The 25,071-nt window shown below is 43.1% G+C and overlaps 1 long non-coding RNA gene across 1 annotated transcript in view; it reads left to right on the top strand.

The window, feature by feature from the left end:
• Positions 1 to 25,071, top strand: part of LOC134163204 (uncharacterized) — an 84,965-nt gene that overhangs the window by 10,454 nt on the left and 49,440 nt on the right. The gene's annotated exons all lie outside the window — the stretch shown is intronic.

Here is a 25,071-nt window from a genome sequence, read left to right as displayed (position 1 = left end):
TCCAAATCACCCCATCTTAATCACACAAAGTCAGACCAAATTTTGCAAGATGGACTCTTTGGTTTCTATGCTCTTCTCAGTAACAAGTGTGTCTGCTAGAGAGAATGGAGGTGTGCCTGATAAAGCTGACACCAAAAAAAGCAACTCTTGAAACTTTCAGGAATGAATCCTTTCTGCTTGACTATGCTAAATAACACATTTACTTTCATCTTGTTCAATTATTTCTGTTTAACAGCACAATCAGGTAAACCTAGACTTAATTTTTTCCCTTTGGTCTTCCTGGTTATTTAACTGCCCACTATTGACACTGTGTGTTTATTTGCACTAGCTTTTTCAAAGCTGTGCTTTATGCAGCAGTGAGTGGCTATTGCAGACATCAGGGGATGATCAGTAAGGAAAGGAAGAAAGGTTGCTTCACCTCCAGTAAACTTCTTCTGTTCAGTTTAAGACCCTGGGTTGGAACAGGATTTCAAACTGCAGTTGCCAAAAAGGTCTTTTCTGGACATAGCACCAACTGGAAAAAAGCTTTAAGCTAAATTCAGCCCTAGAGCAAATATCTGCAATAGTTTTTTTCTGAGTTGGAGGCAAGGAGAAATTGGCTCCAACAGAGCCAATGACAGATTTGGATAAAAGATCATTTTGGCCATCTCAGCCGTTCTTGACCTGAAGGGTGTGAGTATCACTTCCTCTGCCACTGAGTAAAACTGGAGGGGAAAGCCTTTAAATACTTTAGCAAGCAAGAAAGCACCCAACAAGACAATTACAAAATAATGCTAAACAGTAGAGCTGTTCCTCAGGCAAAATACTGGCCTGAATGAAGGTAATCCCTTAGAGTAAAGAAGGGGCCAAGGTCTCAGCCATGATGTATTAAATTTAAAAGCCAATTCAATGCAGTTCAGGAGACCTTGCTTAGAATAATGAGGCTCAGGCCTGCTTTGTGGTTTGGATACTATCGTAATAGTAAATTATATGTCCAGGGCCTGGGTGAGAATGCAGGCAACTGTCCTTAGGCATGGAACATGTACAAGTCAGGTAAAGAGATTTGGGTTACAGATCTATCTGATTTGACTGGACTTTGGTTGTACCCATGATTCTATGATAGTTGATGAAAACAAGCACAATTGCAAAGGCAATTATAAGGAGAGACAAGTCTAGTTTACTTTAATACATTTAAACTGTAATCACATAAAGTGAAAGTCTCTTCCTGCTAAGATCTACAAAGACAGTGAAAATTTGATGAAGCAATTTATTGCAAAATGCAAAGTACTTCAGATCAGGACTGTGGGAATACAACCTCCAGATTTTTTTTAGGAATGACATCACCAAGGTCTTTCATTTAAAATATCAGCTTAATGCTCAATAACAATGAACAAAGTAAATCAAATGATAGGGCAAATGCTTCAAAGAGACGCCCACTGGGGATCACTAAATAAACAAATCTAATCAGACTCAGGACCTCTCCTGAGATGAAGATCATCGGAAGCTGGGAAAATAAGCGGGAGAAATACCATACATGCTTGCCCTGCTCTTTCTCTTCTCTGCATGCCTGCTTGTCCACACTGCTGGGAACAGGTTACTGGGTTAAATGAGGCCTTAATCTGGACTGGAATGGTTTACCTTGACACCTGGTAAACTCAGGTTTACCTGGGCTTGTTCTTTACTTTCCCTTTGCCTACCCATCCTGTTGGAACAGTGTTGCTGATGCTCATGGATTTCAAAGTGCTGACTCAAAGCTGGTTTTCATCTTTGCAGAAGCTCTGTGGTAGCTGCTCTGCAGATATCCAGTAGTCTGTGCCTTGCCTTGCAGAAATTTCAGTCTAAGCACAAGTAGCCTGGGAAAGTGAAGCAGCTCTGGATTTCTGGAATACACGTTCCCCTTCTTCACTGGAAGCAGGATGGCTGGGGTAGATCTAGTGGAAAGCAAATATGACTTTGTAGATGATGAGCTCAGGAGCTCTGCTATACACAGGCAAGTGCCTGCACTATTTCCCCGTCTGCTACATAGACTCTTTTGCTCTTTTGAGACAGCTACTTTATCCGTTCTTTTGGCAGTGCTCCTGATACTGATTCAAAATGACAAGTCATAAGATTTCTTTGTGAGTGCGAGGCTGGAAAGTGTGTCTCCAGTAGTTTTTAGGTAGCCAGTGTTCTGAGGGGAAACAGCCATGACAGCTAATGTTTTGGAAAGCCATGCTGTCTCTTCTGCTTTGTCCCACCATGTTGTTCTCAGTGGGAAGGGAATTTTACTTTGACTGGTTCAAGTTTACAACATGTACTCCAGACACTGTTTCACCATTTCGTTCCCTGTGTAATCCTTGTATCTCCTAGAAAGAGCTTTATTACCAACTCCATCTGTTCTGAGAACTGCTTTCCCTTCAAACAGCCGAAGCCTGTGGGCTGAGAAACCACATCTAAATGAAGTGGTATCAGTGCTGGCAGTGGGAATTCTGTTTTGGCAGGTTGCTTAGCTGGCCAACAAGAGTGTTTCTTTATCTGTCTTATTGAAGGCTTTGACCATGGAGATAAGCAGCTGAAAAATGCATGTAAAAAAGAAGTTACTTACTTAAGGAAGGGCAGTGGCTTTGTATATCTAGAGCATTCTTCCCCTTGTTTGGATGCTTATGCAGTATTAGAGTGAGAAGCCTCTTGTTCCTTATCAAGAAGATTATTATATCTGTAATATAATTGGAAAGAGTAAAAGATACAAAGATAGCAAACTAGTAAGGAAATAAATCATACATCAATATCTGTAACATCTTGGGTTGGCTGATACAAAATTGCTGAAATAACTGTATCGGCAAATAACACACTCCCACCACCCCATCCCCAAGTAGATGTTTTGTGCTCACAGCATCCTTGCTCTTGAACTGTTTTAATTACTCCCTGGGTTCCCTGCAGAGGTTTAGCTAGTCACGAGGCTCAGTGTTCCAGCAGGGCCTCTCGCCTGAATGCATACAACTGCACCTACACTATGATTTTTGCCAAAATAGTTAAGGGTATGTTGTTTTTCCAATGCTCCAAGTAATTGTGTCGTGCAAAACTTTTTCAAACATAGACCTGGATAGTGCTTTACCTCATCTCAGCAATGGGGTTTCCTCTTAGAAGTTTCTTTTATTTAAAGGTTTGGGTTGGTTTTTTTTTTCCCCTCTTTTGCACAAGTCCATTTTAAGGTGAGTCCTAATCAAAGTTCAAGTTCACTTTTTCAAGCCAAAACTTACTTTTTCTTGCCTTTGGTGTCTTTGTGTACACCTGTATCATACAATGAAATGTTTCCACAGGGAAAGCTTCACATTAAAACCTTACCTGATTTCTCTTCCTTTTTCTTGCAATTCTCTCTGAACAAAAGCCGCCTGCTTCATATTTCTCAACAGGGTCTCCTGCTAGTGAAAGACAGTAAGCGGAAATTTCTTAGCAGACAGATGAGACTTTTCAAAGGAGATAACTTCACTCTCCAGAAAAGTCAACTTTTCCTACTGTGCTTTTAATAGTGTATTTAATATTTCAGTTAAAACCAACAAGGCCTAGAAATGCAATGTAAGGTTATGTGTTGTCACCACCCCTTTCCAGCGCACCTGAGAGAAGATGAGTTTTGTTTTATGAGATTTCCATAGTGCTTGGGGGTTTTGGAGTGCTGTGCTGTCAGCAGCGTGCTTGAGGGGCTCATGCACTGTGTAAGCAGGAGCAGAGACCAGGGGGCTATGAGCCCCTGAGGCTTCTCTCTTCCATGGGGTGGAAGGTTTCTGGGACCTACCAACCCAGTTGGCTGCCAATGCAGCCTCGGCTCCTGCAAATACTCCAGGACCAAACCAAGAGCTGGGGCTGAGACTGCTGCAAAGTGACAAAGTTTAGTGCAAACAGGACTTGCTATTTCATGCTTTCTCCGAGTCCTGTAAAGCTGAGCTTTCCTGAGCCCAGGCATGGTCTCAGCACAAGCCCTTTGTGGCTGTAGGGTTGAATTGTTGTTCCTCAGGAGAATCTGCTCCTTGTGAAACACTGGTGCTGTTTGTATGTAGCATGAGCCTACGTGATCTTATACAGGTCAGGTTTTGACACCTTAAATAGTAGCAGACTACTATGTTAGATACCTTGCTAATTTTAATTGCTCTTTTTAAAATTAAAGCTTTCAGGAAAAGAGAGGAGTGAGTGGAAAGAAGAAAATGTGGGACAAGTTTGTTCTGATGCTCTCTAAAGAGGATAGCCATACTTGTGATGTGGCTAAGGTGACATATGTCCGTGTACAGGGTGAGTGACTGAGAGTTTGGAATGTTATTCTTGGACAAGCATTGCTGCATTTGTCGACTCATCCGCAGTGTGCACCTTTGAATAAGGGAATGGAAAGGAGGAAAGCAGACTTAGCACCACTTAGAGCAGAGGAAATGATACATGTGCACATTTATTTGTGGTTTGCATTACATGTTTATGATGGAAATGTATGTGAGCCTAAGGCTGAAAAGAATTTCTGGCCTTGGAATCATGTGGTCTCTCAAATCATAGTAAGGGTGGAAGTGACAAAATGAGCTTTGGTTCAAAGAGAAAAGCATTCATCTGCTTCTGCGTTTCCCCTCCTCTGTTTCACCAACTGATCTCAGTATCTGTGCAGAGTTATTATTGTGGCAGACAGGTTTTGAGGTGGGTGGGAATTTTCTAGTGAACACTGTTCTTCTCAGAAAATACCACTTCACAGAGTCCAAAGCTTCTTTGGAAGTGCTGGTACAACATGGTGGGAATGTGCATGCCAGCAGGGGAGTTTTCTCAGCCCCAGGAGCAAGGTCTGCAGTTAGCAGAAAGCTCCCTTTCCAGAGTAGCCTGGATAGGTTGAGGGACTTTTACTTCTTGGGAGGCTGGAATTCAAAGCAGGGACTTGACGTCTGGGCTAACAGCCACTGAGGTGGCATGGAGGTTGCCTCCTTTTGTTCAGATGAAGCTCAGAATGGGAGAAGCTTTGAAACCTCGAGCTTCAAAGGGATGAGAAAGGGTGTTTCATGCTGCTGTGCTGTCCCTTCAGCGAACGGCCTCTCAGTGCATGGCAGCAGGAGCAATATGGGGAGGAACTGCTTTGTTAAGCAACCTTTAATTAGCTAAGGAAACAGCCTCTGGCTTAGCATGAACTTGGCAGGTCTCATTATATCAGGAATCAATCTCTCCTGGGTTACTTCATGGCTGCTCTTGTGAGCAGCTCTTTGACCAGGCAATATGTTTAAATCGGTCTTAAATCAGGATCACAGTGGATCAATGGCCTCTATTAAAACCCTGTCGCCCTACTGGATGGACTGAATTTGTTTGCCAACATTGCAGTGCGGGTTTGCAACTTTGGATCAATGCAGATTGGTGTTGGGTAGGCAGTAAGGAGCAGCACACCAGGACAGTTAAACTGAGGCATGGTGTTGGCTTTTGTAACTGGTGAAAATGGGTGTTTCTCCATCCTAGCTAACAGAGTTTTCTGTCCATGAGGAAGTGATTCTGTAGAATAAGTTTAGTTTGCTGCCTGGGAAATGCTCAGTGGTGTGTTGGCTCTCTTTTCATAATACCCCCTCTGACCTTGTAATGGAGCAGAGTCAGCAAAGGACTTTAATAAGTTAATGTTTGATGTAAGGAACAGAGTTTCTGGCCCTACAGACAAATTCTATTTACAGGTGACTCAACAGGGCAAGAATTGATATTGAGTATCTATAGCCAAATGTACACAGTGGAATGATGTGAAATTTCGTAGTCGCGTAAGTAGTGTTTTAGGAAACTTGGCAACTCTAGCAGGGTTTTGGATTGAATAACAATCCACAAGCAGGGATAAACATAAGAAATAGCTGCCCTTGTTCTATTGGATCACCTAGCACTGATAGTCTTTCTCTCCTGAAATGATCCAGTTGACTTCCAGACATGAAATCTTTAAAAATGTTATAACTATCATACGCTGGCAGGTACGTAAAGAAGTGTCTGTTCACTGAGAATGCTGTAGAAGGGAGAGCAGCTCCAAGTAGAGGCCTCTTACCAGCAACAGATGTTGTGAACAAGCAGCTCGGCCTTTCCATGCAGGAAAGTAGGGCTTAAATTAGACAAGAATTTTGAATTTAATCAACCATCTTTGCTATTTGCTCCCTTTTGGTACCTGAACATTCCCTAACCTATATTTGCTCACATCTGTCTGACTACTGGGTGGTGAGATTGGATTTGTTTGGATGCAAGGGAAAACGGAGGTGGAGGAACTACATCTGAAGGAGGACTAAACTGGTTTCTGATGGATTTTAGGAGTGAATTGCAGACTGGTCAGCCTACTGCTAGAAAGTTGTCTAATGCAAATGAATTTCATAACTGCTACTGACGTTCTCTCAGCTACATTCTTCCAGCAGAAGCATATCTGCTAAAGGAGTTTGCAGTTGCTCCTAGTGAAGCTATTCCTGAGTTTATCCTGCTGCTTTTAGACTGTAGAAACACAGGGTGTCCCCTTGTCATCAGCACAATGCCAGCAATGAGAACACAGAGGGATCAGTGTCTTGGTGGCTTGTGCTGTTGTTTGGAATACTGCTTTGATGGAAGGTATTGCTTCCTCCGTGTTGAGTGTTCTTGTAATTGTGCAGGGAAGAGCTTGGCTGCTACAACTGAATCTAAACCTGACAGGAGGGAGTAGAGCGTGCTACAGGCTTCTCCTTCCTAGGTGGCGGAAAGGACCTGCTACATCCATGCTTTCCTCAGGGGACAGAGCTGCTAGAGGGATGGCTTCAGTCAAGGTGTGTGGGGCTCAGACTTGCTGAAATCAGAGTCCTCTGCTCAGTTTCCTGAGGGTAGCCAGTGCAGTGAGCTGTTCTCCACCCTGCTGCATCAGCCAGGCACTCCAGCAGGAACAGGTTGGTGTGGATTGCATCTGATGTGAGGGTGGGATAGAGCTGAGTGCAATCTGTGATGGGAATTTGCCAACAAGGCAGCAGTTATAGATATGGGATTATATGTGTGGAGGGCCATTACCACTTCTCTAATGTTTCTAAAGAGAATGACAGGAGCCATTTTAGGATGAGACTGCCACTGCTCTGTGTCCAGGGTGGGACAGCAGGGATCCTTCTTTAGTGGCATGAGAAGATGAAGATGTCCAGAAGCAAACAAACGTAATGTGTGCAATACCCCTGGTTGCTGCTGAGACAAAACAGAGAGAAAAGCAGCATCTCTGGTCCAGGTCCTGGCCTGATATCACATTACAGTGGTAACAATGCTATTGTGCCTCTTTGGGAAGCCAAACTTGCTTTCTGTAATAGTCCATGTTCCTAGGGATGGGGCAAGTGATATACTAAGGTAGGCTGCTTTTTCTCAATGGATATTCAGAGAGCATCATCTGGGAGAGCTTCCAGCTCATTCTAGCTTCTGTTTCCTTACTAGAAGTCAGTATGGATCAGAGCCACAAGGTACTTCTAGTATGCAGATTGCCAGAGATCTAAAATTAATGTATGGACCTTCTTGTCCCAAGAGACCGATGTGGCTATCAATAGCTCTCTTCAGAAAAGCCAGATAGATGTATCTGGTTTTGCATGATCGCTTTCCTTCCAGGTAGGCAAATACAGGCTGAGTTAGCAAGGATGTGACAGTTTGGACTAGCTAAGCCCAATTTGGATGTTACTGAGATGAAAAAAATGGATTTTTTTTTTTTTTTTTTGAGTTTCCTCTGGCAGAGAAAAGTTTCACTTGCAGTCTTGGTCAAAGCCTGTCTGAATCTGCTTCCTAGCAGAAACGTGCTCATGTTTCCTCCCAGTTCTGCTGCAGTCTCTTCCAGAGGATTGGTGCTGGTGGGAAGGAGCAATCGCATTGGTTTTAAGGACTCGGTTTGCTGTGAGCACCCCAGCCTGAGCTCCGTGCTGGCTGGAAAGAATGACGTGAGGAAATAGGATCGCAGAGCCTGGGGAGAAGCTTTGCAGACCACCTGGTCTTCAAATTCCTGGCACTGCTCAAACTTGTCTCTGTAGGAAATCCATGTTCCAAGTCAAGCTCAGGTCACATGAGAAAATGAATTTGGCAGGAATATCATGAGTCCCTACCGATCTGCCAACAAATCCACCCCAAGCATCTTGCTCCATGGCTCTATGCTTAGAATAGAGCAGCACAACTGACAGCCCAGGATAGAAAAAATGTACTTACAGAAGTGCCTGGAGGTGTCTTCTGCAGGCTTTCCCATGAACCAATGCTGCTGCAAGCTGACTTTCCTTAGCACTGTGCTCTTCTTTTACAGAAGAATAAAAGGCAAGGGCTGAGGAAGGGCTTGAAATCAAGGAGAATGAAGGTGGCAGTAAAAAAGACATTCCTTCTTCTTAGTTTTCTGTATTCCTATCCTAGGAAGACTTCAGTTCTCCTGGGTGCTGTTTATCTGCCCCAGAAATGTACAAATGTAGTGACAATTCATACTTCTGTGCCCACCTGACCTCCTCTGACATCATTAGTAGCAACTGGTGAGATGTTGCCGTGTGCATTTAAGTGCCGTTTTGTGCATTGTTTTTCCCAAACTATCTCTGCTTCAGAGCAAGGTGCATAAAAAAAAAAGAAAATTTCAAAATTACTTTGGCACAATTATAGTAGAAACAAGCAGCTATTGAGCTTAATGCAGATGCCATGATGGGAAATATAACCTCATTTCCTCTTCTTTTTTAGTTTTGTGTTAGGTGCTCTGTTATCATCCTTATGCAGGATGTTCAGAAATGTTATTGCATTGAGCATATCTGGGAATTGGGAGGCAACTTTATTACAGAAGGCAGAGATTTTTGAGATGGGCTGTCAACAGCTTGTAATGCTATAACATCCCTTCTAGATGACTGAATGATGCCCCTTGTTACAGAAGTGCCCCTTGGGGTGGTATAACTAGAAACACGGGACTTTGTTTGGGACACAAAGTTTTGAAAATGAGAGGCCTGAAATCAGATGTGTAAATCAACCCCTTTATATGCAGAAGCACAGACATAACTGTGGAAGGTCCTGATTTTTGGGGTTGCTGCTCTCAGATCTAACTGTGGGCAGCAACTCTGAGCTGTGGTGTTTCCTAAAGGAACTGAGTAACCATGCATTTGAATAGTTTTCCTTTAAATTAGTGAACATGACTGTATATGTGTTTATTTGCATATTTGTTTCTGTATCTTACATAAATATAAGACACATAAATATTCAACTTCCATAAGTTAAAATATGTATAAACAAATAAATATACATAAACACGCAGCTAAACATAATTATTTGTATGCATTTCTATTTAAATGGTCTGCTAGGAGATTATTAGAAATACCTAATTATTCACTGGAGTGGAGAACACCCTTAAGGGAAATATTCTAAAATCCAGGTATGAGGATTTTATAATGAGAGAAAAGCAATTGAGACTGCTGCCACGGGTCCCTCCCTTGGTAGTCATGCCAATAGTATGGGTATAGTAGACGCTGCAGCACTGTGGGTGAAACTGTATTTTATTTTCCTTCTGATTGTCTCATCCAATGCTTTCCTGTCTTTATGAGGATAGGTAAGGGTGGCAGGCAGGCTTCTGAGCGTAGAGGTTGTGACACGCCTGAGGTCTGGAGGCTGGGAGCTGAGTTCTCATCTGTTAACTTTGTGTGTTGGGACTGTATCTGCTATGTGACTCTCAGGGGATGGAAGGGGCTCTGCCTCATTAGCGGAAATACTTCTGCTCCTAGTTTGCACTAACCAAATATGCGAGCAGCAAAAGAAGGCAGCAAAGATGCCGAAGGATCCAAGTTATTTCAAAGGCAGTCATTAGTGAAGTATCACCTGCTTGAGGCCGAACAAGGCACCCTCCTCTTCTCTATACAGGCAGGAAGAGATGGATGCCGGCAATGGCTGAAAAGGGGGTTGTACACGGGGAGTAGTTTTCAAGGTGAAAATATTGATTTGCCAGTGCCCCCGAAATTTGAAGGTGCTGAGGGAGGGAAGGAAGACTTGTATTCTGCTTAGACAGGCTCTCTGGATGCCAGAGCAGGTAGCCTGTTAACAAGTCAGTTAGACTACCTGATTAAAGCTGATATATATATATATGGACAAGACATTGTGGACTTGCATGGCAGGGGGGAAGGAGCACATTGGAAGTTTTCCCTTTAGGCTTTTCCTGGATGTGCCTCGCTGCCCCTGAAGATTTCTTTTACGGTTTTGGACTCGGATTTTCCCAGGAGGGGCTGTGGGGCCACCCTGCTTTTAAGGTTGGTAGAGGAGAGTGGAGGGATGGCCGGGTCCGGCAGGAGCTGTCCTGGATGGCTCCGCACATTCATTTCCAGGCGAGCCACCTGATGGTGCTGTTTGTTCAAGTTCCTGGCCGCGGTGGGCCCTCCTAGCCTGCAGAGCTGTGGACCTGCACGTAGATCTGCCTTATCACAGGGCGTTTAATTAATAAATAAACGATAAAAGAAGGTCTGCATCGCCCACCTGGCTCTGGCAGTGGGAGCTCACCTCTCTGTGAGGCCCCGGAGCAACAAGAGGTGGGCGTGTTAAGCTCTATTTCAGGGGAGCGCCTTGGAAAAGGTCTGGGAGAGGCCAGGCCTGGGTTCCTCTTCCCTTTGTGGAGGCTGACGACAGCTTGCTAGGTTTTCCTCGTTTATTTTGTATTCTCCTCACAGTTTCCATTGTGGAGCTTTCCCGTGCGAGGATTAACCATCACAAGCGGTGCAGTGCAGCGCTGGCAACCTCCCTGGAAATCACGCGTCCTGAATAATGATGAGAGCTGAAAGCAGGACAGAAAATCCACCCTTCTGCTCCCTACAGCAGCACTGGGTAACACTACCCCAAACAGAGCAGCGCTTGGTTATACCCATCCCCACAGCCTGTCCCCCTTGCAAACCTGGCTCCCTTTTTGCAGGGGCTCACATCAAAACATGCAGGCAAGGCAAGAGATGCACACTGCGGGGATGCTCCCACCCAGCATCAGATGCCTGTTGGGAGGGCAGGGCTCCCCATTTGCTCTGGAAGGCATAGGCTTGTGTTTGCCACCTCAGGGACAAAGCCCCTCAGTTAAGGGCAAGTGGTGTGGTGCTTTGCAGCTTAGGTGCAGGGCATGGGGGTGACTAGTGAGAACAACCAGAGCCAACATGTGGGGGGAACAAAACAGCTCACCCTCCTGCCTTGCCTGGGTCATTTTCTGGTTGTGACAGAAGGCAGTGAGTAAAACAGCCCAGGTTGCCACACTCGCTCCCGTCACAGACAGCACAGCCAGTGGGTCCCCCTGAAGTGAACAGGCTGGTTCCTTATTGTCAGGATGATGAGTCCAGCTAGATATCTTTCTGTTTGTGTTTGCTGCTTGTCTGTGCTGACAAAACATGCGTAGTTTCTAGCTCCCTCACTTCTGCTGGCTGCTCTTCCATTTTAATGCAAGGCACTTCGTCAGAGGTCATTTACTCAGTATGTTGCTGGGCCATTTACAAATATGAGCTGATGAATATTTCATCGTCATTCACCAGGAATTCTGTTCAAGTGTAGAGCTTCATGGCAGTGATTCAGTACATGATGCACTCAACTTGAAATTGTTTCCTTGCTGCATCTCTCATTAGACGTGCTAATTGCTGATGTTGGGGAGGTTAAGTTGGTGAAAGGGAAAGGAATGCATATATGTGTTGATTCAGTAATACTGTTTAACTCACCTTGATTCTACTTAGATATCCCTGGAATCAGCGCTGCTCGGAGGAGAGGCTCTTTCGGTGAAATAAATAGCAAGAGCAGCCATCTTTCCTCATTCATTCTAAGAGCAATAGCCAGGCTGGCTTTCCTTCCTGCAGTGACACACCTCCTGGAGGGAGGCTCTGCTGGACTCAGCGACTCCCTCGTAAGTGCCAGGGAGAGTGACTACTTGCAGCAGAGTAGGTGGTGAGACCGATTTATCTCGATGCAGAACATCCTGGTGTAAGCAGGGCACAGCGTGCAGAGGATGTGTGCTGGTGTTAATGCCTCCTTGAGACTCCAAAGAGCCTGGAGCAATAGTTCTGCAGAGGGAGACCCAAGCCATTTGTCTTGTATTCCCATGGTAATTCAGGCATTAGCATCATTAGGTATTTTATTGTTCAAGACAGAGGCTGGGACAGAGTACCACGGTGGGCAGCCTGGGTCTATAATGGAAGTTTACCCAGCAGCTGCCAGCTGAGAGGGAGGATGTTGCTGTACCATGGCAATGGTGTGGCAGCAGAAAGTTCCAGCTGGATGGCTCAGATGTGTTGGTGGCAGTGGCTCCCACTTCACCTGCTGACAGGGGAAAAGCCAGTGGGAAGGTGTTCTCCTGTTAGGGTGTTGTTTGTGCCCCTGTAAACCAGTTTGTATGGATTTCTGGGCTGTGCATCTTTCATGGTGGATGTCATCTCACTCTGATAACTAGTGCTATTGAGAACGTTAGGGCACACTGCGTTTCACTAGTGAGAAAATAATCCAGCTGAAGAGGTCCTGTAACTTTCTTCAGCCCTCTCCCTTGGTAGTGCTGGAGTCAAGCTCTAGGGGTCTGCCAGTAGCAAATGTTATTGTAACTGTGTCAGACAGAGAAAAGGGAAAGAAAGTCACATACTTGGAAGTTATCTTTCCTTGCATGCTCAGAAGCTTCTGTCTGCTGCCCCAACCAGTGTGATGGGCTGCAAAATGTGACTGTTCCTCATTCACTGCTGGCAGGTAGTATGGTGCTTCCGAATGAGGGCAAAGGAGAGAAGCTGTGAATGTATCGAGTAGCTGTGTAGGAAGCAGAGGGTCATCTTGATATGCAGAGGCAAAAAGTTGGCAGTTTGGAAGTAGGTTCCACAACTCTTCTGAAGAAGAAGAGATAGGCTCCTCTTCTTTTCACTTTTCCATCTCAGCTTGGTCTGTATTACATGGTTCACACAGCTGTTGATACTGCAGTTCGTCTGGCACGGCATGTGCTTATGCAGCTGGCCATCCCATGCTGTGCTATGGTAAGGTCCTGCAAACTTGGTTGGGTCCCCTGCTTTGAGTGAAACTCTTGCCATACACCATGCAGAACAGAGACAGGATCTGGAAACTGGGCAGATGTGGACTCTGCATAGTGATCCCCAGTCTGCAGGATTTTTGGGACCAAGCAGGAGTTTTGTGCTGGTGGCAGTCTAGTCATGCTGTTCAAGGGGGTCTGGTGTGAACTCATGGTACCTGAGCTGGCCCTCAGCACCAAACTACCTGGAATGAGTTTTAATCTGATCCATGGGGTTTTTACTCTGGGGTATTTTTTATTTTGTTTAGAAGTCTCTGCCAAGTCTCTATAGGATGGACAGTCCACCACTGCGATATTCAAGTCTGTCTGTGCCTCGGGGGGTGTGTGTGTACATATATATATATGCTATGTTTTCTCTTATTGCATGTTTTGATGTAGTTTTGGAAAGCAACCAGGAGAGGTCTGGTTATCCTAAGTGCAATGTCATAGCTGTCCTTTGGTTTCTGGGGTTTTCTCCCCCCAGAAAGGGCCTAAACTCAGTGAGGACAGTGAACATTGCTGTAGAAGAAGGGTTAGGCTGGTCTGGACTTATTGTGACTGGAAAAATCTTTGTCTGTCAGAAGCTTCACTAATATGTCTGCTTCACGAATATCCAACTGCTTTAAACTCCTCTGTGCTTCATCTCTACTTCTGAGTAGGTTTTGGAAGGTTTTTTGTTTGTCCTTTGTTTTTTTCTTCTTTAAACCTTGCTCAGGTCATCATGGTTTTTTGGGCTGGTACTCTGTGATACAGAGTGCTTACTGTAAACTGTTGAAGGGCTGGCCAGCTTGTAAAAGGAGGATATAGTTTGGAAGTTAGCGTATGGGAACTTGATGCCAATATTCATGAAATGCAATAAAAGCAGGCAGTGTAGAAAAAAATGTGAGGGCATCCTAGACCCCATCATAGCCTTTATTGGGCTTTTTAGTAGATTTTTAAAAAAATATGACTGGATTTGAGTGTTTATAATGAGGCCGATTCTGTAGCCAGATCTTACAAAACCTGTAGATCTTTAAAATGTAATTAATAACTTTTTGTAGAATGATACTTCTTTTCTGTGGGGGTGCAGGCGTATGTGGGTGGTTACTGAGAATACATGGTACTCTAATCACTTCTTGCTGTCTCTTTTCTACTCTCTCTTTCTGATACACACAGATATTATGGGCCAAAATTTGCCACTTCTGTCATCCCAGAAATAAATAGGACTAGTCATAGGGCAAAACATGACTTACTACAAATACAAGTGACAGAAATTCTACCTGAAGAAGGAACAAATATGGTCATTTTTAATAACACTTCGTTGGTTTCCAAAGTGGAAAGCAAGGGAATGAACTTGTATTATGCTCTAGGAGAAGAAAGAAGTAATATCATGCTAGAGAAACTTGGTGTAGGGAGGGCAATTACAATGGAAATTGCTATTTGAGGCAGAGTGTCTAAATTTTGATTCAGGGTAGGTTTTCTCAGCAGCACAGCTGACATTTCCCAGTTTTCACACTGTGATTTTACAGTACTTCAGCCATGAGCTAAGTCAGTCCAGATATGGCACAAAAAAGTAAATATAGGAGATTTTAGTTTTTTACTTAAAAAGTAGATGCTGCATCTGTCCATGTCCTCCATTATTCAGTTTTCTCTCCAGATATGGATGTTGTGTGCTCTGTCAGTCCATCTGCCAGCTAATGTCTTTGCTTGTCCATCTCTTAAGAAAGCCTGGAAAGAATAAAATAACCACTGCCACAAAATATGTTTCAAACCTGAGTGTAAACTGGCTTGAGTCCTTCCACTGTTCTTGGCTGTTTCCAAGGCAGTGGTTGGGCAGGCAGGAGTGCTAGTAAGAATCCCAAAGAAACATGGTGGGGGGACTCCCTCTGATTCTCTTCCTGTTACCAACTCATACAGACTTCTTGGCTACTTTCATCTATGGCAGCCCTGCATTTGGTGACACTGAAGACCAACTGCAAACTGAGCTGTGTTAGCAGGATCTCGTCCATCAGGTCAAGGGAGGTGGTTATATTCCTTTGTGGCACTTCTTGTGTGGCCATGGCTGGTGTTCTGTGCCCAGTTCTGAGTCTCTAGCACAGGAAGGATATTGGCAAGTTGGAGTGACTCTACTAAGAGGTGTTAGGCAGGTGGACCATATGACATACAAGGAGAAGCAGAGGAAGGACAAGAGACAACAAACACAAGTCACAGAATGAGAAATTTCAGCTAGATATAAGGAAGAAAATCTTTATAAACAAGGTAGTCAAACATTGGAGGAAGCTGTCCAGAAACACTGTGGGATCTCATCTTTGGAGGTATTCAATTTTGCAAATAGAAGTAGATGACCTCTAGAGGTCCTTTTGTACCTAAATTATTCTGTGGTTCCATGATTTTGTGCAAGAATTTGAGCAAGTGTCTTACACAACCTGTACTGCCTTTGTAATGCACAAGAAAGGCTTCCAAGTAAGCATCTCTGTGCTCCATGTGCAGCTTTGCCACAACTTTGTAGGCTGCCAGTCTACACTGAAATTCGCGTTCTCCTGCATGTGAAAATGCCTGTTAGACCCATCTCCAGTTGAAAAAATCTGCTTTAACAAAGAGCCTGAAATGGTAGAAAATACACACGAGAACTTCAGCCCAGTGCTTTCCAGGTATTTCCTGTGCTCCTCAACAGATTCTCATGGAAAGCTGTTTCCTCTGGCAAGTCTTACTCAGGGACCTGTGAGGTGAGGGTTCTTCTCTCTTTTCACCAACAGATGTCATTGAACTTTCTCCTCTTTCTCCCCTTCTTCCCCCTTCCCCACAAAGCTTTAGGCCACCAGGCTTTAGCAGACTGAGCAAAACCACTACGTCAACATTTAAAATGAAACAGAGAACTTGGCTGCGGTCTCAAGGTTGAAATGCGGATCCATGCTTTGGGTCGGCCAAATACTGTTTAGTCTGTACCAATGTATCTGAACAGGACACAGGGGAAATAGAAATTTTTCTTTAAGTTTTGGAAAAAATCTCATCTCTTATTCCATAGGAGAAAAAAAAAATAGAAGACTGTTTATCGACAAGTCTTCCACATTTTCACAGGATCATAGGATAATTCAGGTTGGAATTAACCTTGTGAAATCTGTAGTCCCAACTCTTGCTCAAAGTAGGGTAGGCAGTGAGGTTAGACTAGGTTACTCCAGATTACTTACTTAGATCCTTAAAACCTTCAAGGGCAAAAAACTGCACAACCTCTTTGGGCTAAGACTCTTTCAAAGAGGTCAGTTCTTGCAGATTTTCTGGAAAAAGCCCTCGGTAAGCTGAAGCCCTAGTTCCAAGGAGTATGTTGCCTTGTCAGCAGAGAGCTGTGAGCAATCTGACTACAGCTTGAGGAAGTCATTAAAATGTCCTCCAGCTTTCCCTTTGTAAAGTGGATCCGGTAGCACTGGAGGTGCCAGAAAGACTGTACACTAGTTCAAGTTGCAGCTGAGCTTCAATGCAATCCCAAGCGCTGGCACCCTCCTTGTCTTCAGCCCTGGAACTCATACAGTTCTGAGCAAAGTCACACTGGGCTTAAAATCCAGAGCTGAACATGGAGGGTTTTTTGTTAATCTGGTGTGAATGAGAGAAGCAATTGCTGAAATTGCTCTTGTTAGCAGTCAGTAAAGTACCAAACTGCAAGATTTCTCTTTGAGATCTCATCCAGTGATATGTTAAATTTGCACCTTCTTTCAGAAGCTGCTGTGAGCTGGGAACATTACAGCATATGCCAGTTTAGCAGAAAGCCACCACAAGTTACTGAGTTTGACCCAGGAGTTTCTGGTTGAAAGATTAAGGCCTGTGCTCTGTAGAAAGCCACACAACTGCCAGGTTTCGGATCAGCAAAGTCCCTGAGCACTGCCTAAGCTCTTGCAAAGTTCTCCTTGGCAACCTTTTTGTGGTCCCAGTGTTAGGGCTGTTTTCATGAGTTTTCATGAGTGAATGGATGTGTGATGGGAGCGTAGAAGAACAGTCTGTCTAGCTCTGTCTGAGCTAACAGCAATTACAGAAGTTTTTTTGAGGCATCTGCTCCAAACACTGACAAAGACCACCTAGTTTTTTTTTTTATAAGATGGATAAAGAAGCAGGAAACTTTTTGCTGTGTCCTTTTCTATGGACCTGAACTTGATGAGGCACCCTTTCTGGGTCAGCTTCAGCTAGAAAGATGGATTTCTGGTGTCTATCTTGATACCCAATGCCACAAAAATATAATAAAAAAATAATAATTTAATAATTCCTTCTTAATACAGCCCTCCTGTGTCCCTGCTCAGAATAGTCAAGGTCACCAAGTGCTGTTCAAAGGCACGGGAACAGTAAAAGCTGTGCTCTGAATGCTTTCATATACCATGTTTTGTTAAGCTCATAGGTTGCTTTCAAGGGCTCCCCGTGACAGCAAATAATAGTAATCTTAATCTGACGTACTCAAATAGCTTCCTTGTTAACTGGGCAAGTACAAGAAACAGCTTGTTGGAACTGATGCACGTTTCCTTTTGATAATGCTGCCCTCCACCAGCCTATTAATAGTAGAAGCAAAGTTTAATTAACAGCTTTCCTACAGCCCTTGTCCCTTTCTGGTCTGTATCTGAGCTCAGGCATGGTGGCTTTCTTTCATTTGTCGATTGCCATAGAGGTCCCTTTGTGTTCTAGAAATGGATGGAGAGCTATTGTTTGTGTTTTGGAATCAGCTAAAGAGATAAATATGTAATACAATCCCTAGCCTGCTGAGTTTACTTCGCTCGGAGTAAAAATCATCAGAAGTGTGTAAATGACACAAACTCCAAATTTAGGTACCAAATTCCATTGATAGTTAACAAGATGTAGACTACCAGATTTTTTTCCAGGATGCTGTACTCAAATGTAGATATTCCCCCCACGCTCTAGTCACAGGACACTGCAGACAAGCTTAGACTTGTTTTCCACAAGGCACAAAGTACTCTTCAGCAGTCATTTAATTTTGTAACGTAGACCTTATTTTTTCTGATTTTCTGATCTTTCCATTTCAAACTGTGCTGCTACATATCCTTCACAGTTCTGCATGTTGTTCCATGTAGGGGCCAAATCCTTATGAGAGAGATCCATCTGCAGTCACTGATCCCCAGATAGCTCCCTGTAAGATTCATGCAACTTAGTGCATCCATGGTCATATTTTCCTCCTGTTCTGACAACATTCCCACTTTTTACCCTGAGCTCCAAGTTGCAAGGATATTTGCTATTTGTATGCATGCTGGCCCTACTTTTAACTCAGTTTTGTATTGCGTTTTTTATTACCTTTTGCAGATAATCTGCAAGCAAAGTTGCACGTGATAATGACCAGGTAAAACCTTCATTCTACTGAGTAGCGATAGGCCTTTATTTATGGTTTCACATGCAGAGAGCTGTGTTTTAGAAGCAGCAATTTCCACAATAAGTTTTTCCATGTTGACACTGCAAGTAACAATTGATAAAGTTTGGAGACCAGGTCTCTGCCTATAAATACACTCAATGAATCTTTCTTAGCCTCTTCTCAGGTCTTGTAACTTAAACTATGTGGTGAGATCCAGCCACTGAGGATTTATGAAGCTTGGGTAATGGCAATTTATTGACTTCAGTGTTTTTGCTCATTTACAAAGACAGTCAGCTGAAGGAGAAATATTCATACTTTATTACTCTTCCCTGAACAGTGACATTTTTATTTCTTAAGAATTGTTTTTCTTTTTAATTTAAAGGCAAAACACAATTTTCCTTAATTTGATGCATAACAGAAGATTGGCTTGAGATGCTTTGAATTCTGTTTCTAATAATGACAGAATTCACTGCCCAATCTTACTTTCTAATAACATTAGGATTAAAAGTTGAAAAACACACTGCTCAAGGAGAGTAAAAGTCACAGCTGAGATGTTGTCGTTACTCATTTTTTTTCTACAATAAAATTGATATTTTTGCCCGCTCTTTCACAGATCATCCTTATTTCAGTGGATGCTCTGCTATTACCAATAACTTAACAAAATAATAGAAACTGTTATGATAATAGCAGAACTAATTAAACTGGATGTCTGTGAGTTTGTGTCCTAAACTGTACACCAGTGCGAAACTGCCAGCTCTGGCAAGAGCAAACGCCAGTGATGCTAGTCTGCCACTGAATACATATGGGTTTGGCTGTCTGAGGTTAGCTGAAATATATAGTGGCTGAGTTTTGCCTACTTTCCCTTAATGGAAAGTACTAATTTTGGTCTTTCTTCCCTCTCCAGCTGCCAGATCCCTGAAACTTATAAAAAACATAATTATCTGTGAGACTGCAGCCCTTCTATCAAATTTGGTTAAAATTAGCTAAGGAGAAAATTCACTAAAGGGAGCTGACAGACAGGAATCAGGCCAAAAATACACCAGCCATCATGTCAGTTATGTGTGTCATGGGTAGCTGTTAATTTAATACTCGTTTCTCCCAGACCAGCTTGTGAAGATAGCTACCCCCATGTCCAGGAAGTGTGATTATTCTGCGCCTGTTTCAGTGAAGAGCTACTCAAAAATGTTTGGATCCGTCCCCTCCAGGCTCTGCTCAGTGCTGTGTCATTGCATGCTCTTGAATGGGACTCAGCAGCCTGAGGTTTTCCATTCCTTGTGGATTTGGGGTCATACCAGACAGCACAAGGCAGATGGGGATGTCCCACAGGATCTCTTCTGGCTAAAGGCTTTAGGTAAAAGCAGCAGCAAGGCTGTAACAATATATGACCCTTCTCCAGGGGAAGACCTTGGCCCTCAAGAGCCAAGGACAGAGCACCAACCCTCTGTCTACAGGTTGATGTTGCCCTGTTGTTATGGCCAGAAATAACTTTTCGCTTTAGATCAGAGCTAACACAGCGAGACACAGTCCAGCTTTTATGTTTTAAGCCTGTGTACAGTACGATACATTCAAGTGTGTGGTAAGAGCTGTGTTCAAGGTACAACACTCATTTGTGTTTGGCATTGTCACCCAATAGCATAATATCACACACAGGTTCTGAAGAGCTAGTTCTCTAGCATGAGGGGTTTACAAATTCTAGGCTCTATTGCTGCAGAACACCCATATGCCTGGATGTGATTTTCTGCCTGAGAGCACTTCTGTTGAAATCTCTAGTCATATTCATCTATGCTCATTTAAGCTGCATAAGGTTGTCCTGGGGTCTTTTTGCGAGGTATATTTAACATTCTATGTCTGCAAGGGTACCACAGCCACTGTTCTGCTCATGTAGAGGAGATAGTGTGATACCTGCCTTTTCAAGGTGTCCTGCATTGTTGAAGACTAAAAAAAGTATCTCTCCATTGCACAGTGCAATTTGGTGAAGAGATATTAGAGAGAGCTCTAAACTAGTTAGCAGTAAATACTGTAAGCAATATAGCTGCATTAGCACAGAACTCAGCTGGGTAAATTAGCATTGTGCAGCGTAGACATATCCTAAATTTCTGGTATGGTTTCCTCAGTGGCACTTTTTCAAACCACAGCTAGAAAATAAAATAGAATTTTTTTCCCACCCTTCCAAAGCACTGTGCTGGGAAAGCCTGCATACATTTTTCATTATCTCACTATCTCCTTTTTTTAAATAAATTCTAACCTGACTGCTTCATTTTATTTCATTTTATTTTTTTGCTTTTATTGGGGACATCCTCTCATTCATCTGAGCCTGGTCCACTGTAACCAAAGCTGTTTCAGGTGGGGCACTGAAGATACTACTTCTGCATTATGACAGCTATTGTTTCAGTTCTCTCGTGACCTCATGATGGAAGGCTAGACATGATCAGAAAAGGAACGGTGATCTAATATCATTATGTCCCTATATAAATCTATGCAGTTCTGATCATCTCAAATAGGATGCAGTAGGACTTGGAAATGTTCAGAAAAGGGCAAGGAGAAGGATAGATGCTGTAGCTTATATATCATGAGACTAAGTCACATTCTTCAGTCAAGGAAAAAAATGTGACTGTGGGGAGGCATTTGAGGGGTGCCATAGAGGTCAGTTGTGAACAGCATGGAGAAAGTGAGTAATGAACTGCTATGGGCTGCCATAATGCAGTAAAACCTGGTGAAATTCACTGTTTGAAATTGAAACTCAAGGTTTTCAAGGAAGAACTCTCCCCACAGTGCTTGATAAGCAGTGGAACTCATTGCCACAAAGTGTGAGCAAGACTAAATGTTTAAAAAGGAGTTAAAATGATGACATGGATGAAGGTAATCACCTTGACAGTAGTTCAGCAATGATTTAGGGTTTTAGCATTTGGAAATCAGGAAAGTAAGGATGGGTTATTCCTCTCAAAAGGAGAATAAGACATTATTTTCCTTTGTCCTTCTAGGAGTAGGTGCTGGCATCACTGGGTAACCCACTAGATTATTCAAGGTACTGAGCTCTCTCTACCTGTGACAGTAAAACTACCATTTTGCACAGTGTAAGTTCTTAAGCTAAGGCTTTGAAGAGCAAGGGAGAAATACACAAAACGCTACTGGCTGCGAGGTGTATTTGCTCACTCAGTCTCCCAGAGGGAGAACAGCATCGCAACCGTTGTTTGAAAAGACTGTAAGAACATGCTGTGGTGTGTCAGAGATAGGTGCCTATCTTGACATACCTCCCCTGCATCCCACATTCAGGAGCTTAGGGAATTCCTGAGATTAAAGTTACATCAGGATTGCTCTGCTTATTGAATTACAGTGGCTATTTTGGACCCCTGTAAACAAAGGCAAGGGGAAAATGAGATACGGCCAAGATCATTACATATGAGGCTTCAGTTCTGCAACTGTTTTAAACATCCTGTAAAAGGCTGTCTTTCAAGCAACTGCTGAGGAAAAATGTGTTTTTGTAAGGAGAGTCTTGGTTTCATAGAGAATGGACCACATTCAATATTTGTTGAAGTCTTATATAGCTAATTTTTCTTAACAGGTTGTAGTTTTCCTTGGCATTTGTTTAATGGCTACATGGTTATTTTCTTCTTCCTGGCTTCACCATCACAAGAATTTCATGAACAAATGGAGTGAAAATCGCAAACTTCTTGGCAATTTTCCATCCTGTGAATTGGTATGAGAAAATTTTAGGTTTATGATTGATATATGGATTTTTGAGTTGATTTCGTGGTTGGGACAGTAAATACAAAGGTTCTGGAATCAGATCATTTCGGCCTATCTGAATGATTAGCAGAAACTGGACCACAGGCAGTAAAATACAGATTTTCAATACAGACTCTAGAGCTGGCTAATAAGATAGCATGAGTGACATAAGAAATCTGATCCATGATCTTGGTTATGTGCGAGCAGTCAAAAATAGTGTTATTTTTGCTGGAAGAGTTTGTTCTGTCTCTGCCTTTATACCTGGCAGAGAAGCAGTAACTCTGAGGCACAAATCAGGAACTCCTACACACAGCCCTTGATTGCTTCTTTTTCAACTCACCATGCAATTGCCATATGTGAATCTAGCAAGTGACACTTCCTAAAGTAAAGCACTATCACTTTCCTAAAAGTATAAGCTTAAATAGACAGTATGTTTGTGTAAATGAAATCAATACCAAGTCCAGAATATTAAGAAAGATGGACTTCTAATATTACAAGTGCTCTCTGCTAATAACAAATAGTAGTTACCGATACTGGTGGAAAAAGAATTTGGATGTCACAGAAACCTGGATTCCTGTGTGCGCAGGAAATAAAACCTAGTGAATGCAAGGTATATTGAAATGCTTCTGTGGTGGTCAAGTTTTCCCCATCCTTTCATTTTCATCCTCTGCCTGTTCCGTTTACTAAGATAGTCCACATTTAGATCAGGGCAAAGCAGTGGATAATCACATCTGATCCTTCACTGTGTGCAGCTTTTCCAGTATTTGAAGACCTATCTTTCATGATTCTCAGCATCCCAGCACTATGCATGCAACATATATAGAGACTGTTTGCAGATAGTATAAAAAAAAAAGTGAGGATGCTTGGGAAATGTCTTAGTCTCCTCACCATGGAAAATACAGTGCTTCTTCAGAAAAGATCCAGCATGCACAGGCACTGCAGGGGTGAATAAGATGGATGCTGTTCTGCTTCTCCAAAGCACCAATAGGTAAATTACAAAGGGCAGAATCTTCATTATGGTGATTTAGGAGGCATAAAGAGACACAACTTGATTTGTGGATCCCAAGTGGAGTTTTCAAGGTTGACAATTAATAATAGGAAATCGACTTGTAAACTGAATCTGACAGAGGGTCATGGAGAGAAAATTAAATTTGGAATCACTAGTGCAATTTTTCTAGTTACTTGTGAGAAAAGTGTGGAACTGTTATTGCAGATACCTTTCTGCTCTCCTTCTGTGCTTTTCTCTTGCTGTCCCACAAAAAATCAAGCCTTTCTTTGGGGACTTAAGTATTTAACTTCTTAATCTTGTAATTAGAAGTAACAAGACAGTTGGATGACATTTTACAACAGGAAAACCATTGAGTCAGCCTCTTGTAACTACACAACAGTTAAAATCCCCATATGACTAACCTCTAATTCCCAGCAGTCTACTGCAAATGAAATAATATATTGAACTGTGCTACTTTAATATCCCAAATAAAGCTCCCACATGGCTTCCAGTCCGGTTCAGAGCCTGGTTATCCTAATACCAGTGATGTTTATATAGATCACAGACTGCATTAAGTAAAACTCTCCCTATAAATGTTTGTGGGAGATTATATTAAGATAAACAGTCTATGAATTCTTCTTAGAAATGCAGGGTGCTTGGCCTCCTGTGAAATGGTGTTTAGGAAGATTAAGCCACAACAGTACTTCCGAAAATGTATCTTTACACTTCCACAATTGAAGGACTAATCCGAAAAAAAGAAGATTCCTTTGCCTATGCTGATTTTCAGCCTCTTCCTTTCAAACTTGCATGCAAAGGGCCCTTTGGGAAGCAGCTTGTTTGCTTTGCTCTCCAGATACAAGTTCCCAGGGCCAGGAGATCTCATTTACTCTATTCCTTTCCAACTAGCTGCTCACAGGTGATATTTGGAGATGTATGATATTTGTACTGTTTCACAGTTTCTCTGTTAGCTTTCAAAGTGATGGGATGGTTTCTGAGTTGCAGGCAAATTCAAACAGAGAATCAAGACTTTGCATTTGTAAAGAAGTTATGGTCCATGCTTATTTTTAATAGCACCCAATGCAAAGGTGAGGAGAAAGCTGCTTCTGGGCTTCCTGAGGGTTGCAAATTATTAAAGGGCAGCTCTTCTGCACAGCAGAGGAGCTTTCTTCTGTGTGAGGGAGCAACGCGTGGCTCCTCTGCAGGCTTTTAGGGGGACAGGCAGCACCTCTGGCAGGAACTGTGGCAGGGCTGGTGTCCTCCAGGCCCTCATATGCAGAGAGGTTTGGGGATGGATGCAGACTCTCAGACATGAAGGTGTTTGAGGATGAGGCCCTGGCTGGGGGAGGCTGAGTGAGCAGTAGGAGGCTGGTACATGGTAAATGTAGATTCTGCTGTATGGCTGACTTGCTATATCAAGAAGGCTGACCCTTTCCTTTACTCACCTTACAAAGAAGGGCAGTGATACAATGGCAGTATATTCTGGCTCTGTAACATATACTGTGTTTTCAAAAACGGCTTATATCTTGACTAGCAGATGTGTTTCACTTAAACTGCAGTTTCAACACTTTGCAAAAAAACCTGGGGTGTTAGCAATTACTGTGCTGAGGAAGCTTCCAGCATGCAGTCAGAGCTGCCCTGAATGAGACAACATTAGGCCTTGCATATGTTTCTCTTCACTTAGCAAACACTGTGACTTGAAGGATGACCTGTGCCGATGGATTTTCATGTTATTTTTATTGTGAACACACAAAAGGAGACCTCAGAAGCGCTGCGTGATGTACAGCCTGTATGATTGCTGTCAGCGATATGTTCCCAGTACCCGACGTGGGAAAGGGAAATGCAAATGCAACATTTGTCTTGTCAGAAGAGGCTCTGAACTGCCGGGATTGAAGGGACAGGCTGAGGCTGCTCTCAGGATCAGATCTCTTCTCTATCCATGCAGCGAAGAGCAGGATCTGCCTTTGCACTTCTTGACTGTTGGTACAAATCTGTGGTGCCTGCTCACCAGCTGGTGACATGAGATGGTGGCTCTGGCCCCTTCCCGGGGGGGAGACCCTGCATACAATTAATCAACACTGAAAACTTGGCACCTTTCAGCGGAGAAGCTAAAAAGACACCGGCTCT

The sequence above is a fragment of the Pezoporus occidentalis genome, unplaced genomic scaffold (assembly GCF_034315485.1).
Source record: "Pezoporus occidentalis ecotype Australia unplaced genomic scaffold, CSIRO_AGI_Poc_V1 ctg2, whole genome shotgun sequence".
NCBI lineage: Eukaryota > Metazoa > Chordata > Aves > Psittaciformes > Psittacidae > Pezoporus > Pezoporus occidentalis.
This window is presented reverse-complemented; position numbering and strand designations above follow the sequence as displayed.